Below are 24,017 nucleotides of genomic sequence, written 5' to 3'. Positions count from 1 at the left end.
TGCAAATGGCAGCTGGTGCACTAGCCTACCCTATTTCCTTCTTAATAAGCAGAGCTATTACAGAATGTACCATCCCTTCTCTTTGGAAAGTTTCACATATAGTCCCATTGCATAAGGGTGGTAACTCAACTGAACTCATTAACGTTTGACCCATTGCCATACTCTCGCCTTTAGCAAAAATCATGGAGAAATGTTTCCGCAGCAGCTACTCAAGCATCTCCTGCAAAGCAAGCTACTGGCTGACTGCCAGCATGGCTTTAGACCATTCCACAGCACTACAACTTCTCTTTTATCCTTCTCTGACTGTATTAATAGAAATCAAAATAACCTGCTCTCTTAATAGACCTCTCTAAAGCCTTTGACATGGTTAATCATCAATTAATGTTAGATACACTACAATCACTTTCCTTAGATACTCAGGCAGTCAAATGGTTTAAGTCTTATCTAGGTAACAGACAACAGGCAATCCTCTGGACAATAAACTATCTACTCAGCTCCGAGTCACTCTGGGTGTCCCACAAGGCTCCATTCTGGGACCTCTCCTCTTTTCTATTTTCATTAATGATATGAAAACTACCCTCCCCCAAACCACCTGCATACAATATGCTAATGACTCAACATTAATCTGTGCCACAGCCTCTTCAGCTGAACTCCAGTCCAGTACCCAAAGAGTACTTACCTTAGTTGAAAACTGGTTCCATTAATGCTGTCTCCTCCTTAAACCAAAAAAACTAAACTATTACTGTTCACTCCCACACAGAAGTCTACACATATTAATTTCACAATTACATCAAATAATAGCACTGTAATAGCACCCGACACAACCACCAAACTTTTAGGTGTAACAATTGATCATAATCTTAACTATGGCAATCACATAAACTTAACTATTAAAGCAGTTAATAGAAAACTCGGTTTCCTTTACAGGCTTAAAGCTTTTCTTACACCCTCTGCCAGGGCTACTATTGCTCAAACCCATCTAATCTCCACCCTACTTTATGCCGCCCCCATATATACCAACCTATCTAAAACTAATCTAAACAAACTGGCAACCTCCTATAACAACATCACCAGATTTGCCACTGGCTCCCTTTTTAGAGCCCACCACTGCCAAACTCTGAAACAGCTAGGATGGCTGGAATTTCAAAACCAGGTTCTTCTTCAGCAACTTACTATCCCTCACAAGGTCCTGTACCATCCCACTAATACTCCTGTACTCTGTAATCTTATTAGTCCTTATATAAATCTCAAAACTCTACACTCAGCAAATAAGTTACTAGTTGCAACCCTTAAATCCAATAACAAATCGGGTGACTGCCTGTTTACTAACTTTGTTGGAAATACTTGGAACTGACTTCCAAATGATCTAACTTCCCTTATATCTACCCCACTGTTTAAGAACCAACTAAGAGTCTTCCTTGAATCCCAATGGTTATGTACATGTTCTAAACCAGACTGACACCCTCTCCCCTTGCTAAAATACCTCTAAACTTCCTCAACACTGATATCCATTTCTTATTTCCTTCACTATTTGTTTACGTTGCTCTACAATTTTTTTCTTGTTTTAACTCAGTATTTTCTGTACCCTGTCAAACTACTACATAATAAAAACTAGCCTTTTCAGAGATTTGTAAGATGCCATGCCCTGTGTGCATCTATGTATATAAAATGTTTGATAGATACCAGCTATATATTTCTTTTTGCTTTCTATGTCTAACCTACTACTCTAAATCTGCTATACCTATTCTTTTATAATTACATCTAATGCTCTAAATCTCTTTACACCAACTCTAACATAATTATTTTTTTCTTTTTTCACACTTTTTTATATTGTTATTTCTTTTTCTCTTTCCATTTTTTCCTCCTCTCACCTACTAACTTAAATTAAATCTATGGTAAAGTGTTTTTTTTTACATTATTTAGTGTTATAATGTTTTCTTAAAGTAGATGCTTTGTATCTTTATTCAATTAAATTAATACTGTTTAAATATAATAAATTACTGACCCTACTAGATATAACAAACAATACACTCTGCGATATACCTTTAAAGACTGGATCGTGGTCTTACATCCCACAGACTTGACCTCTGCTGGCACACACCCAGACTCCCTAAGTGACTACCTACTTGCCTTTGCCATTTCAGCTAACACTCACTGTCCTAAAACACATACCCTAAAATCCATCTGTCATCTCACTAACTTCTCCAAATACAAGTCTAATGAACTACTTCATAACATAAACAAGTAACCTTAAAAGGAACTCCCTCTAGATGAAGCAGTACTTTACTTCAACAAGAGTTTCCTGCAATTACTTGATAGCCTAAAACCGGTTTTCAGTAAAAGAATCAAAAAGAATCCTGTCCCTGACAAACCAAAGAGTGTAAACAGCTAATGAAAAAAAGAAATGCAGTCTGAGGTCTACGTAAGCAAAGTAAAAAACAACTAGATTTAATACAATTTAAAGTGCTACACAACCAAGTAACAAAACAGGTTATCAAAGATAAACAACTTTACTTCACAGCAGAAACATATAACTAATCCAAAAAAGTTCTGGACCTCAGGCTCAACCTTATTGACCCAAGCAGTAAAAAGGACCCCAATATTTCACTGAATACCCATCCCTCACAAATTGCTGAAGAGTTTAAAAGTCACATCATAAAATCCCATAGCTGACGTGATTGCCAAAACACCTAACAACATCTCCTACCCTCCAACAACCACTAATGCTGTCCCTTGTTCTAGGCCTTACCCTCCTCACCATCAAGGCACCAAAACCCTTTCCAACAATAACACCACTTTTTCTCTACAATATATATCCATAAAAAGATTACAGCACAAATTTAAACCCTGCTCTATCTCTGTAGATAACACCCACCCTCATACCTAAAATTAGTTGCAGATTCCATAGTTTACCCAGACAGTATCCTAATTAATCAATCTTTATCAAAATCAATAGTACCTAGCATCTGGGAAAAGCCCTGTAGTATCCCCATTCCCAATGGAGGTAATTCCACTGAACTGACAAACTTTTACTCATAGCCTTACTTTCTCTCGTTTCCAAAATCCTTGAAGAATATATCCACCTACAACGTATGATATACTTACAGCAAAACAATCTTCTTACAGACCTCTTTGTATCTGCTCTATTTTTTGCCCTCTCAAAGGCATTTAATGCCATATCACATTCATTTTTCCTGAACAGGCTCTCCAGCGTAGGCCTTACCCCTCCCACCCTAAAATGCTTCCACAGCTACTTATTTGATAGAAAGCAAGCAGTAAAATGGACAAACAATATCTCTCCATTTTTATTTAATCCCACTGGAGTCCCACAAGGATCTATCTTAGGACCCCTACTATTCAATATATTTACAAAATACCTATGTACTGGTACTTCAGGTGGAACACTCATACAATATGCTGATGATTCCACAACACTCTGCACCTTTCCAACACTCACCCAACTTCCCACCATTACACAACAAACTTTTTCTGCTGTAGAATCATGGCTCACTAACTGCCAGCTATTCCTTAACCATAAAAAGACCAAAATGCTTCTTTTCCTACCAAAAACAGCTGTACTGACTCAAATTACTTCAAAATACACTCTACCAACAACACCACCACTGTAATAGTCCACCACACTAAACTGCTAGGTGTTGTCATAGATGATCATCTAAAGTTTGATCTCCATGTTCAACAAAATATAAAGAAAACCCACCAGAAACTTGGCACTCTCTATAGAAACAAAAACTCTTTAAACTCATCAAAAAAAATACCCTCACACAAGCTTTCCTTCTACCCTGTTTACTCTATGGAGCACCTACACTTACCAATTTGCAGAAGTTAACTAAGCCCAAAATGAAACAGCGCAACAATAAAGTGGCCAAATTTGGCACCAGTTCAAAACCCAGATCACACTACTGTCTGTCTCTACAAAAACTAAACTGGCTAGAACTCCCCAGTCGCCTGCCATTTGTCTAAATGCTAGCACTACACAACCTGGTATACAAACCTCTGGCTTGTCCAGCTCAGAATCATCAAACTGTACTACCCAAACAGAAGCCTGAAGTCAGAAGATAAGAAACTTCTCACGATCTCCAAACCCTCTAAAACAGCTGGACAAAGCCTATACTCACACTATGTCGCTAAAGTTTGGAACTCACTCCCACTACCAAAAAGAAGTATTTCTAACCTAGTAGCATTCAAAATGTCCCAGACAACACATGAACAACTCTTGGCAGTGCCCTTACACTGACTCAAGCTAACCTTCTCCTCCATTTCTGACTAATCCCCTTCCTCACTCTCTACCTTCCTCTTTTATGATTTCATATTATCTATTCTCACTCTGACTCTACTCCTACCTTACCCCATTACTACTATTTCCCCACCTCCTAATATCCCCCTACCCCCCTTTACTAACTGCATGCCTCCTAACTCACCATATCATCTCTATCCCACCTAAAAATGTATCTAGCTGATACCCTAAGCCTATCTATGCTTGCAATCTAACATGTAAATATTCAATGTCTACCTTATATTGTATAAAAACATGTCTAGTCATCACAATGTATCTACTATTTGTATTTCTATAGTCACTAATATTGTACTTTTAAGATTTCACCTTACTGCCTTTTTCTGGTAATTATGTTTGTACACTAGTGTCTGTTACTGGAGCTTTTCTCACCAGGCCTCTAATGAAAATGGGTTATTTCTGATCCATTCAGACCACCCTGGTAAACAAATGTCAAATAAATAAATAAACTGAAAACAATAAAACACTACTAGCTGTATCTACAATACTGAACACACAGAACTCTTTAATTCATTAACAAATTTCTGAAGCTTTTTTGTGTAAAAATTCTTTGATGTGGAAATGTATCAGTTTCTGCCTTTACTTGTCATTCATATCTGTTAACTAGTACTGAATTTTGATATCTCCCCCTTTCTTAGTAATTTTAACCACATATAAAATTGGAATCTAATGTTTTGAATAAATGCACATATTTATTATATGTTTACATAAATCTTCACTGACTTTTTTGAAAAAATATATTTATGTATTAATTTTATTTGTTTATTTATTTATTATTCATTGACTGGGTTATTTCTACTAGGCTAGTGACCAAGCAGACCCAAAGTGGTATTTATACTACTAGGGGAAAATTAGCCAGGGCATCAGAGAACCTCCCCTACTGTTGGTAGTTGGGGGAAGGCTTTGTGTGTTACACATCCTGACTTCCTGTTTCTTGTCCAGGCATGGAGGCAGCCAAAAGGAACAGGAAGAAAACTTGGCTGATTCAGCTTGTGCTGAAAATGGAGTGAAAGTTGCTGAAAATGTAGTTGAAATGGTAGAATTGCTACAGAAGCTTTGCCTGAAGATGTGGGTGCAGAAAAAACAGTGACATAGGAGGAAAAGGAGATTGTAGCTGTAACTGAGATGCATTCAGAGGAAAACTTTCAGAGGAGATTGTTTGAATGAGAGACAGTTACCTCTGAAAAATGCATAATTACAACCCTCCACTTGGGGGGGGGGGTTGCAGGCTGATTATTTGGAAGAAATGGTAAACCAAAGTGAGCCAGAAAGTGGAGCAGCAATTTCATGGACCAGCATTATGGAAAATAGAAGAAGAAAAAGGAGAAGAAGAGACTATGCCAAAAAAAGTTCCAGAGAGAAAAACTTATGCACAAACTGTCGGAGGAGGAGGAAAGAAGAAAGAAGAAATAAAAGAAAAAAAGAAGAAGTATACAGTATGTGTGGGCAGTAAAAAGAAGAAAGTTTGGGCAGGTATGAGGTTTGGGACTCTGTCATAGCACCTCTGCATGTCAAAGCAAAAGAGGTAAGAGCATTTATTTTAATTAATAAAGATGCTTTTTGTGACTTGATATTTGAGACTGGGCAGGCCAATGAAATATTTTTGGGTGCATATGAACAAAAGAAATTTTTTTATCCATGGTAAAAATATGTGGTGCAGGCTTTTTACAGACAAAAAAAGAATAATGATCCAGTTTAAAACTGAAGTTGAAGCAAAAGAACTGAAAGAACATTTGATAACTTTTTGTAAAGAAGTAATGGACACTACAAAAATATTTGATGAAAGAGGACTATGGACTGGGGGATGGGAATGTGGAGTAATACTGAAATGGAAAATGATAATGTTATGCATATACCTAGTATTATTAATGTTCATGGTAATAGGGCTTTTGTGAAACACAGAGGTCAACCTAAGACTTGTTATTTTGTGAAAAAAATGATCATTTAATCAATGAATGTAATAAAAAGATGTTATTTATGTGGTAAAACAGGGCATAATGCAAAAAAATGTGATTTGAAGGGCAACAAATGTGGCAATTATGGTCATTCATGGCTAGAATGTGAAATGAATGTGCAAGAAAATGAAAATGAAAATGAAGTGATACAGGAGAACAATACAGAAAAATGTGTTATACAAGAAAATATACAAAAATGTGACTGATAAAGAGGTTATACATGAAGTTAAAGAAAGTAACAAGGAAAAAAAACAGAGGAGACAAGTGAGGAAAAAACTGATTGAAACACAGTAAGAAATACAAATAATTCAACAGGGAAAAGAGTTAAAGAAAGGAAAAGAAAATTCAAAAATATAATGCTTAGAGAAAAGAAAGAAAAGGGGTACACATTTTATTATACTAGCTGTTCTTAAAAGCTGAAAATATTACCTTTAAATGTGAGTATGAAAATATTAAGAGGAGAACAGGTATATTACAATGGTGTGCTGCAGTAGACACACATGTTATTGTTTTAGAAGATATCAGATTATTAACACAGGAAGAAAGAACACAAACTGAAAAAAATAGGAATGGTGTGGTAGTTTGGAACATGGGGAAAGAACTGTGTTGGGCATATGTATATTATGTGAAGAAAGCATTAAAATATTAGATGTAACCATAGTGGAACTAGGAAGAATTATGGTAATAGACTTGAGATGGAAAAATATGTGTATAGAATTAAAGCTTTATATGCATATGTAACAAAACAAAAGAAAGCAAAAGGATGTTTAAAATATTCTTGAATATGTTTGTGTAAATATGGACATTATGGTGGTGGCTGATTTTAATTGTAATTTAAGAAAAATAGGTGCAATTGTGATATTAAAATGGTTAAAGAAATTATGAGAAGTGAAATAAGTGTATGGGAGAATAACACCTGGACCTACAAAAAGAATGAAATTAGGACTGAACTTGAGTATTTTTTAATATCTGATAATTTAAAAGTTATAAAAAAGGAATTAAATATGCTGAAGTTTCAGATCATGTGGCTATATGGGTTAAAGTACAGGAAAATGAAGAATATATAAGAATAGGAAAAGGAATAAAGAGAATTAATAAAAAGGAATTAGATTTAAAAGAGAAAAAACATGGAATTATGGAAAAAGCATATAAATATGAGAGAATTTTATGAGAACTGGGCTGTTTGGTGGCTTAATGTTAAAGAGAAATACAAAAAGAGTGTTTTTAGAATGTATAAGGAAGAAAAGAAAAGAAAAAGAGAGCTATAAGATATTACATCAAGAAATACTAAGAGACTTAGTAGAGAAGAAAATTCCTTTTATGAAAAGAAAGGGAACTATATAAAATTAATCTAATTAAAATTAACAACTTATAAAACAAAAATATTGTTTATAAGGAAAGAAAGAAGAGGTAGCACCATATTTGAGTAAAATGATAAAAGAGGGAAAAAAATAAGAGAATTAAAAATAAGGAAGGTAAGCAAATAAGACAGCAAGAAGAAATATACAAAATTATTAAAGAATAGGTATTGGAATTATCTGATAAAAGAAAAGAAAATATAGAACAAATTTATAAAGGTGAAACATTAAACAATGAAGATAATGAGTATTTAGAACAAAAAATAACTATGAAAGAATTCAATGAAATTCTAAACTATATTAACATGAATTCTGCAATAGGACTGGATGGAATTGATATGGTATGTATAAAGAAATGAAAGAGTGGCAAAAAATAATTTTTATAGAAGTTATGAGTGAATGGTTAGAAACTGGAATTAAAGAGAAAGAGATATGTACAGGAGTTCTAAAATTTATATTTAAGAAAGGAAATAAAGAGGAGATAAAAACACTGGAAACCTATAACATTGAATAATATGGATTATAAAATGTTTTATGAGAATAATAACAAAAAGGTTACAAAACTGGATAAAATATATGACCAAAATGTATTCGGAAGAAAAGGAAAAGGAAGTCAAGAATTATTATGGATAATAAGAGAAATAGTTGATGATATAAATAAAAATGTAGAAGTGAAGGTTATGATAGGAAATATAAGTAAAGTCTATGATAATATTAAGTATAAATCATTATGGAGAATTTTGAGGGCATACTGTATGATGTAAGCAAAAATAAAATTGCAATTAAAATCTGTTTATGAAAGGAGCTATGTGAAACTAAATGTAAATAGCTGGATTGGGGAAGAAATAAAAACAGAATGTGGAATAAAGCAGGGCTGCTCAGCTAGTAGTGTAATTTTCTCATTAGTTATGAATGTAATAGTAAAAGAAGTTAAAAGTGTCAAGTAGCGCTGGATACAAAATGATGAAGGGAGTACAACTGCTAATAATGTATAATTATATGAATGATAATGTATTAATTATTAAAAATAATATATGGATGGAAAAAGTAAATGAAAAATTAAGGATAATTTTAAAAAATGGTTTAAGTATAAATAAAGAGAATAAAGGATTTGGTTTTGAAGGTATGATAGGAGGTATTGAGTTCAATGAAAAATGTATAGATATATTAGGAATAATATTTGGAAGGAATGAATACAGACAACAATAATGGAATAATGTGCTCAAAGAAGTAAAGGATATGACTAATTTTTTGAAATTATATACATTTTCATATAGAAGAAAGCACACCTGTTGAACACCATGGTAATAGGAAAAATTGCTTATGTTGCTAACATCGATATGATTTCTATTAAGTATGAAAAGGAACTAATGATGATTATATTTTCTTTTATATGGGGTTCTAGACTAAATCCTGTCAAGAGAGGGATTCTATACGTGAAAGAAGAGCAAGGAGGCTTGAGTTTAATAAACCCAACAGTACATGCAGCATGTTTAATTTTATATATGGTATTAAAAGGAATTATAAAGGAAAATAAAAACTTGATAGAAATGATACTATATTATAAATACAAAGAAATCTGGGAAGGAATGGAAATTAAAAAAAAAAGAAGTGAAAGCATTGTGAATGAAGAAATGAAAGAGTATCAAAACAAAATTGTGTTATGGAGAATAAAAAAAGAATATATGTGAGAAAAATAAAAAGGAATGGTACTTAAGTATTATGAAAGCATTGTATTGCATTGATCCATGGAACGATTTAGAAATAGATAAGAAAAAAGCCATAATGATGAGACATATTAACTATAAAAAGATGAAAGAATGTAATAATTTTTATGGAGATTGTCTATTAGAAAATTGCCGGTTAAGGCAAATATACCATACAAAAAAAAGCAAGATAGAATATATAATAAATATGTGAAAAGTTTGAGACTACTCAACATGTGTTTTTGAAATGTGAAAGAGTTAATAATTTGTGGAAAGAAGTATGTAAACATAATAGATTGAAAAGTTTGTTAAAATTTGAGCAAATAAATATGGAGATAATATAATTTGGTTATTATGGTGCACGGAAAGAGGAAGATGTGAAGAAAATGGACAGAGTGATATTTTATGTTTCAAGGACTATATGGAACAAGAGACTAAATGAAATGAAATACAATGGAAAATGGACTTTGACAAAGATTTTTGAGAAAATGTTTTTGTTGTGGATAAAAGAATGGGGAGGGAATGCTTAATTTGATGTTATAATGTATGGAGATTTGTAAATAGATGTAAATAACGTAAATATGTAAATATGTAAATAATATGCAATGTACATTTCAGTAAAAAACCCTACGCTTTTCCATAGTGGTTGTGGGATATTTTGCATCCACTTAAGCTACCACCAACTCAAGTACATGAGACCACGGTTTAGCACCTCTTTGTTGGCTTATGTAATTATATGCATGGTGATTCATTCAGGAATTGCTGTTTATGAGGTGAAATCATATATTTTAGACACTTCTGACTTTTCAGACATAGTTTCAAAACAAGTAATCAGTTCTAGTAATGGACTGCTGATTTTTTTTTTTTTTTCAAAACTGGGGGATTCAATAATTGTATGCAGTCATCTGTCAGGAGGAAATTATATGAGAAGTGGGAGAAAAGTAATGCATTTCAATGTATTCATGTAGAATTTCCAATAAAAATGTGTTTTCATTTTAGTATGATGTTTATTATCATAAAACATATGAAATGCGCTTCCAGTCTTCCTTCCAGTGATGTAACAGCCATGCTTTTAGGCTGTGAGAACTAATAGTTTTAAAGATGCACATTGTGGATTGAAACCAAGCAGCAGATGTTGGCATGATGGTTAAGGTATTTACCTTATAGACTTATAGCTAGGCTTAAAATGGCCCACAAGGGCAGTTAGCTTAATACTAATCTGTGAACCTAAAGGAGATATCTATGAACCTAAGCTGTTGTTTTAAGTGTGAATGGGGTTAGCAGAAATGTTAAGATGTTTACCTCATAGTCACAAGGTCCAGGGTTTGATTCTCAACTTTGAAAGGGAAATTGGCTAGGCTTAAAATAACCCACAATGGCAGTTAGCCTAGTACTAACCTATGAAAATCAAGTGACTTCGACTCTCCTTGTTAAGTCCCTTCTGACACTGAAAAAGGCTATTGCAAAGCCATGGGTGAACTTGGAAAAGTTGTGATCTCAGAAGCCTGAAAACATGAGAGCCAGGAGTGAAACTATTCCTATCACTACAACTTTGACAGACACTTCATATTCTGTGCAACAAAAATCAGAAACCTGCTACAGATTCATCATGTGCTGATTTTTTACTGTTAGCCACTACAATCAGCAACTTATCATTTAATTGTAAACATTTCAGTCCATTTTGCAATCACATGTTCAGGAAATGAAACATATGGTCACTGGCATAGCTGATTGCACTGGGTAGGTCCATGAAACTATATAGGATCTGTCCCTACATTTGGAGAAAACTGAATGCTAAGTTGCCTTTCTACTGGACTTTGTGCAGTATTTAAATGAGAAGATCGGTAATCAAGAAAATAGAGGTTGGAGGAAAAATTTACACATTATGGGCTTGAAGGAGGGAACTGAACAGAAGGATATGCTCAGGTTCTTGCAGGTATAGATTGTAACTACATTGGGCTTTACTTCCTCCATCAAACTGGTGCTGGAAAGGGCCGACAGATCCCTAACTTTACCACCAGCTGCAGGAATGCCTCCCTGCACAGTTATTATTTAATTTTCATCTTTCCAACATAAGAAGAAAGTACTTTAGGCAGCATGAAAATGAAGGGGCATTCAATACTTTTAGAGGAAAGTGCAGTTTGATAATGATTACTCAAAGCATGCATTAGCCAATCACAGAGTCTGGCTTCATTTAATTAAACTCTTAATAAAAAATCAGGAATGTTAAACTGACATACTTTATAAAGCACATCTACAGGTTGCTTTGCCTAATTGCAAACATGTATTCCACCAGATGGAGGATACTCTTTCATTACGGAAAAATAAGTTAGCAATGGGCATCTCAGACAATTTAGACAGGTCTGTAAATCTAGCCAAATGAGCTCCCCCATTTAATGGACCATCTGCAGTTTTGCCTGGGCCAAAAAGCTCTAGTAATTCTGTCAAAGTTCTGGTCATCAAATTGGACTTAAACCCATCATGTCTGGTGTAACATTTTTTTCTTCTTTAAAACCCTAATTTTTGCATTTCTTCCTATGTGTAGTAAATGTATTTACTCATGACCTCCATACCTCTTAACCTCTTAGCAACAGAAATGTGGACAAAGCCAAACATAATAGGGGGGGTCAAAGGCTCAAAAACAGTGACAAGTTTTAAATATTGCTCTTATAAACTTAGAAAATTGCTAGAATAATAAACTTCATTTTTGTGCCTTCGTTGAAGGTTGGGCATCGAGCTAGCACCTCGGCACCGTAAAAATCTACTGCCAATCATTAGCAGACCGGAGTTCCACTGTGGCGATCTCTAACCGGGAAAAGCTGAAAGAAGAAGAACAACAACATGTTAGCCTACATGTTCTGAAGAATATGAAGTCTGAAACTCAAATGCCAATCACTATTTAGTGACTTCAATCCTCAAAGATTTTCCAGAAAATCACAAATTTTATGAGTAATAGACCAAAAATATGATGCAAAAATCTGGACATTCTGCAAACATCTGGAGAGCTGAGAGGTATCATGACCTATTTTTCTTTCAGGGCAGAAGATACACTATACCCTTCTAACATAGGGCATGGTACTGATGTAACTATCCACTGATACATGTTATCATTGTAACTACTGTGATTCGTGCAGTATTTTTTTTCATAAGCGTATGCTGTCATATTTCCAGTGATTAATCAAGTTCACACAATTGTAAACTGATATATGTGTTTCTTGGGCTGCTTATAAATATCCTTATATTTTCATATAAAAGGAAGTTATGCTTAAGGTTGTCCACTGTTAGTATTTAGACAGCTGGGAGCTGGGGAGTTTTGGCTAACCTCGCACCTAGGAAGTTCAAATCATGTTTTTGTTAAATTTCATTTTTAGATGTAGATGTTAGTCTATGTATAGAGATTTAGAGTTGAATTTTTCACACTTGCTGTTCTTTCTCCATTTTTATTTTCCTTCTGTGGCAGAATTCATTGATGTAGAGGCATTACACAGTAAAGCACTAAAGGACTATACCTTTTTGCTGGCTGATTGTAGAATTACAAAGTCTGGACTGCTTGTGGGAGTTAAGAATGTCATCTCTACCTGATCGTGACATGAAAATATTAAATATCCCTTCAACGAGTTCCAGCCAACACAATATATAAATATCTGACAAAGCTAAAACCCACTAGCTTTGCAGCTGATAGACTCCCAGGGAAATATCTCAAAACTGCAGCCAAAGCTATCTCATACCCCATCTCCATATTAATAAACAGGTCAATCTCTGAACAATATATTCCGACCCTCTAGAAAATTTCTCATATAATACCAATACACAAACTTGGTAATTCAACTAAGTATCAAACTACCGTCCAATTGCCATACTATCCCCTCTGTCAAAAATCACAGAAAGATGTGTATAATTCCCAAATACTAAACTATTTACTAACTAATCTCTTGGTTGAAACAGAGCACAGATTCTGCCCTAACCACGGTACCACCGCCGCCCTTATCAGCTTCACCAATACCATAAATCAACAGTGGAACAAAGGTAATCTGGTCTCTACTGTCTTCTTGGATCGCTCCAAAGCATTCGATGTGGTCTCTCATTTCAAACTGCTAACCATACTCGCTAAACTCAAGCTACACAACTCTACACTGTCATGATTCAAAGATTATCTCTAAAACCATCACCAAGCCATAAAAACGGCAAAACTCCCTATCCCCCCTGCTCCCTGTAAACTTAGGTATTCCACAGGGATCCATCCTTGGACCCCTTCTCTTCACCATATTCACCAACAACCTCCATAAAGCCACCCTCCATGCTAAACTGGTCCAATATGCTGATGAATATATCCTAATTTGTTCTCCCCCCTCACTCCAGCTACTACAGCAAGTCACCCAAGAATCCTTCACAACAATAGAAAGCTGACTATCTGACTCACAACTAATTCTTAACTAAAAAAAAAATTCCAGTTAATGCTATTCCATCCCTCAAAAGCTACTGAACCAATCCCATTATTTAAAATAATCTCATCTGACAATATCACTATCACACCAATCATTCAAACAAAACTACTAGGACTAATCATAGACCACAACTTGAAATTTGACAAACATGTAGAGCAAACCATAAAAAAAATTCACAAAAAATAGGTACCCTGTATAGATGCAAAAATTACCTAACCCCAATAGTAAAGTCACCATGGCAAGAACTCACCTATTCTCCACACTACTCTATTCCTCCCCAGTTCTAATCAATCTAAATAAAGGTGACCTAAACAAATTAACTACCTGCTACAACAAAATAGCAAAATTCACCACCGACTCATCCTACACCACTGCCAATCCCTCAAACGACTATCCTGGCTAGAATTACCAAATCTATTAACCTTTAACCAACTTACAATAGCCCACCAACTCTTCTATCACCCCAAAAAGACCCCAGCCCTACAAAGTCTACTAAACCACTATACCAGTTGTCCACTAAGAAGCACCAACATAGCATTGGTTGAAATTTCTAAAAGATAGTATAATTCTGGGGGCTCCCTTTACTCTAGTGCCATCACAAAAACATGGAATACGCTTCCTCTAGATATCTGAACATTGGAAAGCAAACAGAACTTTAAGCACCTTCTTAAGCCCTATTTATCCAACTCATGGATATGTTCCTGCTCTAGCCCTGGGTAAAATCCTTACTCCCATCTCCCCTCATCCATCTCAAAGCCACCTCAAAGAGATCTGCTAACCCCTCTAATATCAGATGAAATGCATATAAACAATTTCTTCTGGAAACTCTTATATTTGCTATGTGTGACTATTGAGGTTTTTATTATATATTTACAACTACTGTATGCAGAGTTGAGTTTTTTTTATTTCTTAATGCATGTATAACTTTGAATAGCTACTACTATGTGGCAGAAATGTTACTGTCACTTCAAATTTTTGTACTGCCTGTGTAACTTTGTGCAATTAGTGTGTGGTGTGTGGTACAAATGTTACTGCTTTACATGTTTCTTCTTTTCTTTTTTTTCTTTGGTATTACTGTGTGGAACTTTTCTCCCTGGGCCTCCGCTGTAAATGACTTTTCCCAGTAAACAAATGTTAAATAAATAAAGTTATTTATTTATTTTACATTTATTTTATATTCATTGACTGGGTTTGTCTTACTTGAGCTGAGTAGCCCTTTTTCAGCACAGGCCTGGGGAGAAAAGCTCCACAATATGACATTAAGTTCCAAAATGAAAGACAATTGATTCAAAATAGGTTACACAGAGGATAATCAGCACAGAGACAATTCAAGAAATACAAATTTTCAGAATCTTGTTATAGAAGATAGTCAGCGGTAGCAGTGTTGCCTCATAGCAAGAGGTTCTCCCGTTCGATTCTCGGCTGGAGTGGGGTGAGTGCCTTCTGTGTGGAGTCTGCATGTCCTCCCCACGCTTGGGTGGGCATTCAAAAGACATGCGTAAATGAGCGTGCCTTCATTGAAGGTTGAACGTTGAGCTGGCATCTCGGCTTTCGTGAAAATCTACTGCCAATCATTAGCAGACCGGAGTTCTCCTGTGGCAACCCCTAACCGGAAAAAGCCGAAAGACAAACAACAACATTATAGAAGATAGTCAACATAAGTCAAATAATTATAAATAAATAAATAAATAAATAAATACAATTATAAATGGGTAAATTTTCACAGCAAGTGGACCGGACTATGTACCTGGATAAGGACCAAGTCTCCTAATGTCTTAGCTGATCAGGAAACCCAATTAACAGATTTAGGGCACTCTTGAGGTGTAGCTATATTGGTTAAAATGGGTATATCAACCATTTATCTACTGGAAAGCATTTCTATCCAGAGAGGTGAATTTGCTGGGATGGTATTCCATACTGGGCATCAAGTAATTTTCATTTCCAATGTATATTTCCATATAGCCATGGAGGTTAAGTTGGCTAGACTACTTTTTCAATATATTCAAAACAAAATGAGTGGTACCCTTATCCTAGTAGATGATTTTACTTGTATTCCTTTCACTAAGGATACAACAGCCAAAAGCTCTTCATGTCTTTCTGAATTAGTTAAGTTTTTGAACATCTAGGCAAGAGACTTTTCTTTGATAGACCTTGGGTCTTCTGTTAAACAGCAGACAATAGTCCTCACACATCATTCTACATGCTTCAACACACAGGCAGGATTGATAGAATCTATATGGACAGAGCGCGGTTATATTCACAACTAGAATACATTGTAGATGCATGTCCTTAACCAGACCATGAGGCTCTAAGTGACTGTCTAGCTGACAATCTCCATATACCCCCTAAATGTTGGAGATTACCCCTTTATTACATCCTTTGACATAATTTCCATGCCTTGCTTTCTGATATTACCAAAAAATTCATGGAGGTGCATGAAAATACAGATTCTCCACTGCATATATTGTCAGATGCTTATATTGGCTTTCTGCAAACTAAAGTCAGAACAAGGACCAATGGTCTGTGGAAAGCTTGGCCAATCACAAGGGGAGTCCCTCAGAGATCAGTCCAGGGACCATTTCTTTTTGGCATTTACTTCTCTAATGTCAAGGACAATGCAAATGGCCTCTGCCTGACTAAATTTGCAGATGATTACAAATTAGGAACAGTCATAGAATCCCCCGGCAACACAAATGTTCTCCAGGAAGATGTGACATGGACAAATGACTGGTGTCAGAGCCATGTACCAAAAACAAATGCCAAGAAATGCATAATAGTATCCTTTGGGAAGTCATCCACCTCTGAAATTATTATATTGACAACACACCCCTAAGAGCTGATCCAGTAGTCAGGGACGTGAGGACACACATAGACAGTAATCTAGCCTTTGATCATCACATGTCTACAGTAGTGAGGAAATCATTCTATGCTGTCCAACTTATAAACACAGGTGTGTCATCTAGGTCCTAGGAAGTCATTGTTCCACTGTGCCTGTCATACAAGGCATTGTCATACCCCATCCTCATAGAACTCCTTCACATCTGCAAAACAAACAGCATCAGACTTACTCATTCTAAAGACTTAAACCTTGCCTGTGATATAAATAGTATCTGCTGAAGAGACAGGTATATATCCCAGAGACTACTTCTTATCTGGAACAGGCTCCCCATCCATGTGAAGCAGACTTTCTTCCTAACCCAATTCAAGCGTAACTTGGGCAATTGGATGGGGAACAAGAAATTCATCCCTGGTTTAGCACCTATGTTGCTAATGGACACAGACAGCCTGGAAATGGTTCATATCCCAGGCCTCTGCTTGTAAATGTTTCATCTCCCAAGCCCCTGCTTACACTTATCATGGGTACCAGAACTTGTCAGAAATCTGGGATGCATGGCAAGGGTTAAAATGGCCCCTGTGGTAGTTCACCTAGTACACATCTATGAACCTATCTGGAATCTGGATCAGAAGGTGTTGCAAGAAGAATTTTATCAGATGAATTTACAACAAACATTCAGGAAATCTGAAATTGATGTGAACATCTCATGGCTGTTAAAAACAAAATCCATGTTATAATTAATAAAAAAATGGAAACTGCACTGGACAGGCTGCTTCTACAGTACTATGAAGTCTCTCACTGGGTATACTCAAGGTTGGTTAGGAAATATAAAGTGACGGCCAGTCAATGCACACCCCTCATACTTAATGATATAGAATTAGATAACAATTCAACAGGCCTTTGAAAAATACAGGCACTATTATCTAAGTATATAAGCTGATCTAGATCCTCTCCCCACTGAACCTTCTCTTTTACTTCATAAACTACATGGAATTTTCACTGCATTCCCTACTTTATCAAATGCCAACAGGCACGGACTGGGTAATTCTTTAGTAAGGAGGAATTATTTATCTCTATCAGGTGCTTAAAACCAAAAAAGTCCCATAGGAGTGATGTCATTCCATTAGAAGTATGTAAGTATCTTCCTTCATCTTCAGATTGCTATGGCAATAAATTTCCTCAATATCATCAAATCATTTAGTTTCACCATCCTGGAGGCAGTCTATTTTACCACCTTTATAAAATCATGGGAAAGATCCTTCTCTTTCAGGTAGCTATAGACCAATCTTATTTCTGAATGTGGATTGTAAGATTTTTATGGTGGTGCAGCAGTAGAAGCCGTGGTGGTGCAGCGGTAGCATTGTCACCTCACAGCAAAAAGTTCTCCCATTCGATTCTTGGCAGGAGCACCTTCTGTGTGGAGTCTGCGTGTCCTCCCCGCGGTCGAGTGGCATTCGAAAGACATGCGTAAATGGGCATGCCTTTGTTGAAGGTTGGGCATTGGGCTGGCACCTCAGCACCCTAAATATCTACTGCCAATCATTAGCAGACCGGAGTTCCATTGTGGAGGGAAAAGCCGAAAGAAGAAGATTGGCAGCATATCTTGCCACCTTGCTCCTTAAGCTTATTTACTTTGAGAAGGCTGGCTTTGGTAAATGTAATGTAGAGTTACAAGACATAACATCTTACATGCTGTACAATGGCTTGAAAGGGGCCATTGTTCAAATCCTCAGCAGGCCCTACTATCTAGCAATGCAGATGAAGCTTTTTATAACATTAAATGGCCCTAATTATTCTTGATTTAGACTTGTACTGCTTTCTCATGGACTTGTAAAAGTGATAAGAAAACTTTAGCAGGGTTCTTTGGAAGTATTTCATCAAGGTTACTATATATCGCAGCTTCTACCTATTCTCAAAGGAGCTAGACAAAGATGTTATCTGCCCCCACTGTTGTGTATTCTAGTACTTGAACCTTTAGCCCAAGGGTGTAGCTAGCCATACTCAGTATACTGAAATAAGTACATTTTCTCCTGAGCATCTCTTGCAAATGCCAACACTCAAACAGCACAGAATGTTTAGAACTGTGTAAATGAATATTCACAGTATATTGGTACACAAAGACGTCTTGTGCAAAAGGAATACACCTCTAAAACTAGCTTGTTATGGAAATAAATTGTAACAGTTGAAAATTACATGCTTCTTCCCATGTATCTGGGGGTAACATGTTGAGGGCTGAGTACATTTTTAAAATGACAAGTGGGTAGTGGGGGCAGCAACATTAGGTTTGAGTACAAAAATGTAAATCTCTGGCTACACCCCTGCTTTAGCCAATGCACTTAAAAGCAAACTTATGTTTGCTGATGTAGTCATTTCACAGGAGTGTGGGATTGGAGTATTTGCATTGCTCTGCTGATGATTTACTAATTTATCTTCCAGTCTCTGGTCTATATTAGAACATCGAAGTGTCAGAACTTTGAATGTTCTAATATTGAACCCAATTCAGCGAACGCTGACAACATCAAACATTCAGAACAGCAAATTTTTTCCTAGGGAAAAAATTCACTGTTCCGAAACACATACACACAACACAAGCATACCAAACAAACAGCAATCAACACACATACACCTAAAATCTTACATCTAACCCTACACTAACCTGTATATACACCACTAACTATCCACTTACCTTAACTCAAACCCTAACCCTAATGTCCGTCACTATCGCACACTCACCTCACCCGCGCCCTAACCCTAACTCACCTACCCCGCCCTAACCCTCACATCCACACAATTGCACACTTACCTGACCCACGCCCTAATCCTAACTCACCTAACCCGCTCTAACCCTCACGTCCACACAATCGCACACTTACCTGAACCCAACCTGTAACGTTCCACCACAGCGCAGAAAATAGCGAAGCGATAGAAACGGACAACCAAATTCTTTCCCTGGGAAAAAATTCAGTTTTCTGCAGCTTCGCTATTTTCAGCGTTCGCTGAATAGGATTCGATATTAGAACATTCGATGTTCTGATACATCGATGTTCTAATATAAACCCCCAGTCTCTGAGGAAACACTGTCATCCTGTTGGAAAACTTTAAAGGAATGGCAATTATATATGCATTTTAAGTTTTAGCATCAGAAGTCTATATTTGTATCTACCAATATGCGCATCTCCAATGCACTGGTGAACACATATAGATTTACTTTAACCCTCCTGTTTTCGGGTATCTGAGCATACAATTAGCTCATGGCCCTGCTAGAACCAGGGTGCTAAACTGTCAGACAATTCAACAACTAATCCAAGATCATAAGCAGGAATGGTTGAAATAAAATGTGACATTTGAGGTAAGGATATTACTCATCAAAATGATTTTGTATCTAGAGTTGTTTTATATTTTACAAAGGCTTCCTATGAGGATTTCATGCAAATGAGATAAAAAATGTTGCCTTTCCTGTGGTTTCCAGATTCTCCCAGAAGCTTGTGAAGCATCTCTAGCATGTTAATAGCATATAAAACTTCAGTGGTCCACTGTGTTTTTGATTTTTAACACCAAGGTAGCAATGCCCTTTGGGTCGCTGAGATGGTACATACCTTGTCAGGGCCTGTTGTATCAGCACTAACTCCCTATAAAGGTGCTAAAGTATCAAACAAATTTGTGTAATTATTAGCATTTATGCCTGGTTACTTTAAAATGCTAAATATGATGCCTCTTAATATACAATTACATTATTTTATATTTGAGTTTCTCTCCTCTGATATATACATCAGACAGTGTTATTTGCTGTTCTCTCACCATTGGGTGTTCCTCTGGGATATGTTCCCTTTCAACAACCTTTTCTGATGAAGCAGTGGATGAATTGTAGCATATACTATGTATGTCAAGTACTCAAAGGCACTGCCTTTAAAATATTCGAATGCTTTTCATCTGAATTCTGTCTTTCCCAGGATCATTGTTTCTTTTACCTGCAGCTAACATCTTTAATCTGTAGTAAAATCAACAATAAAGAGTTAAAGAACTCATCTCTTCTACCTTATATTATTTTATTAAAATGTTAAAATACCTTCTATGGATATAAGAAGGGAATCTTATGGATATAAGAAAGGATATTTCCTTTTCATACACTTAGCTATATAAGCTTTTTCACAACCCTAGTATCACGCTAGCAGATATTTATTTTAAAGCAAAGGAAGTTGTTCTCCTGGAGAAACAGTTGACATATATAATGAGAATTTCCTTCAAATCCTCCTCACCTATGTGGTTGTTATACACCTGGAAGTCTCTCCATGGGTTATTTCTAATACTGAATTATTTTCTAAAATATTTCCTTCCCTAGAACCATTGTGCTGGAGTTGTCAGGATAAGGATATGGTGGCCTTATGAATAAACATCATATGAGACTGTCCTAAAATTAAGTACTTTTGAGAAGCATTCGGGGAATGCACAGAGAAGCTATTACACCACTCTAGAGTCACTAATCAAGCCAGTTTAAGTCTAAATGGATATGATCCAGAGGCAGACAGGCAAACAAGTCTCACATGCTTCACATCATGTCGCTGGTAGCAATCACCTGTCAGTGGGAGCAGCCTGACCTTCACTGACAAGGAGAGTGCTGCCACATATTACAACAAATTCATTGTGCTGAGCTGCAAATTGCTCAATATAAAGGTAACATGGTGCAGCTCATATCCAAATGGTCTTCATTAGATGAGATTCTGACTTCTTTCTAATTAAATGCGGACCAGTTTAAAATGGGGAATTGAAATTAAGAGTAGACAGTCTCCGGCATGAATATAAAGACCTTTACCAAGACTATACTTTCCTGAAGCTTAGGCATTTAGCCACAAGATTTTTAAGGGGTTCTGTAGTGGCATTTGCTGCTTGTAGTCTGCCTAATGACTCTGATACATTTCAAAGTTTTGTTTTCTCCTAGTCCTGCTTGAGCTCTGATGCATGATAGAAGTGAGTTGTATTACTATATAACCTGTGCATGTATGGCTATTGTTGATCTGTATCAATTGAAACTGTTCCATTACAAGCCATGTAAAAGTACTATATTCTTTTTTTTTTTTTGGCTCAATTGTTTTTATCGAAAGTGTTAACAGCAAAAGAGTAATCTATGATAGAAATATTATAAAACAAATATACATATCTAAAAGTACAATAATAAGCAACAACTAAGATAACTATTTACAATGGTGTCTACTATAAAACAAAGCTTTTTAAACAGAAACCGAAATGTAGTAAGAGTACTTGTTAGTTAATTATTAAAGTCTGTTTATCCAGCAGTTCTTTGAATTTTAATCATATATTATATGAAGAGCTGATTCTAGATGTTTTTGATCATGATAAATTCAAGATGACAGACTTTAGTTGCCAAGTGTACAAATTCCTTCATAGTAAGAGTACTCTGATTCTTCCAGTTTTTGGTGATCACTTTTCATGCTGATATTAAGATACTCCATAAAAGAGGATATTTTATTTTTTGTGACACTCGTGGGACTAAGTGTATTAAATAAAATAAGAGATTTGATCAACATAAATTTATCAATAAAAACAGATTTTAAGAGAGAATTCATATTATCCCAATACGTTTTAAGTTTTATACAATCGTAAAATGTGCTGCCAGTCAACTCTAACATTTAGTTTACATCTCCAGCATCCTATGTCTTTATTATACTTATACATCACTTCAAATGTATGTGGTGTGATAAAGGTTCTACTTAAGAACTTCCAAGAAAATATCCTTCACTTTAGTGATGGAGTAGTTTTTTTCAAGATTGGAGTATTAGTTTTTTATCATCTTCACTTGGAGAGTTATTAAGAAGTCTAAAATAATCCTAATAGTCGGGGGTGGTGGGGGTGCATCCCCCACCTTGGTGTAACCCATCAAGGTGGGGGGCTGCACCCCCAACTATATATTCCAAATCCAAGATCACACTATATTGGGGAAAAGGGCAAATTTATGAAAGGTTTTGTTTAGTCTATGTTATGCACCTCCATATTTCCCTGTTGTTGGTCAACTGTTACAGTTTGGTGATTTTCTTTACAATGATTTGATTGTTTGATAAAATGGACATTCAATTCTTAGTGCTCATTGAATAGCCATTCAATTAACTTTTTTTGATGGGTAAACATAGACTCGGCAGCACACATATGTAAGCCTATGAATTACATATATTCATGCATGGAATCAGTGACATTCTGAAAAAGCAAAGCAGTACACGGAACATACAATGCTGGTATGTTATGGTGCACAAACATGGTATGCAGCCCTGACATAAAAGGCTAGTAGACATGCACAACAAGGCTGGTAACATGTGGTTCTAACATGCATAAATCCCTGCATCCTATAGGATATAATCATAAACACCACATAATTAACACCATTAATGCAAATGCTGAAATGTGGAAGTGAAGCACACATGATACTGGTAGCAAGTGGAATCATAATAGTGTGTATGGAAACAGTAAAAGAATATAACAACGATAATCAACAATAATCACCATAAGCTACATGCAAAACTTGTGTCATTATACACATTATGTGTTGTATACATATAAACATGAATGGGAAAATGTGTCACCTGTCAGACATTCTCTGCAAATGGGTAGCCTGTTTCATCTATGCTGCTGGGTGGGTGCAGGCACTGGCCACCATGGAAGGAGGCTGATGGGCACAGATTGCAGACAGGTCCAGTACAATGTTGCATGTATACTGATGTCTCCCTGAGCTCACAGAAATTTTACTATTGTCCTTTACCAGTAAACCCCCATATGTAATGCAGGGGGTCGGCCATCCCAATGCATCACTTCCATGAGCTATCTAATATATACAATAGCATGTGTCCACCAAAGGTGTTCCAGCAGGCCTAGTTTCACAAATGTAGCTATGCAATGTAACGCAAGTGTCGGCCATCCCAATGCATCCCTACCATGAACTGTTTACTACCGTATACAACAGCATGTGTCCATCAAAGGTCTTCCAGCAGGCCTAGTTCCACAAATGCAGCTAAGCAATGTAATGTAGGTCTTGGCCATCCCCAGTGCATCACCACCATGAGCTGTCTAATATCATATTCAACAGTATGTGTCCATCACAGGTCTTACTGCAGGCTTAGTTACCACAAATATAGCTATACAACTAATCACACTCCCACATTAATGGCACCTTACTGGTGTAGTTGTTCCCTGTATGGCACAATTAGGTCTACAAAACATAAAGCAACAGACTCAATGCAGCATCATATTCATTGCTGCTATTTAGGATACACATACTAAAAAGCTACTTTCCACATACAAAATGTTTGTATTAATCTTCTCTGTATAATGCATGCTAATGGGTGAGGTGAAAAAAATGGCCCTAGCACGGCCATAAAAATGGTGGAGAAAATGAACCATG

Source organism: Protopterus annectens, chromosome 3.part0 (genome assembly GCF_019279795.1).
Source record: "Protopterus annectens isolate FY-2018-M chromosome 3.part0, PAN1.0, whole genome shotgun sequence".
Taxonomy (NCBI): Eukaryota; Metazoa; Chordata; order Ceratodontiformes; family Protopteridae; genus Protopterus; species Protopterus annectens.
The sequence above is the reverse complement of the archived record's forward strand: the minus strand, read 5'-3'. Positions refer to the sequence as shown.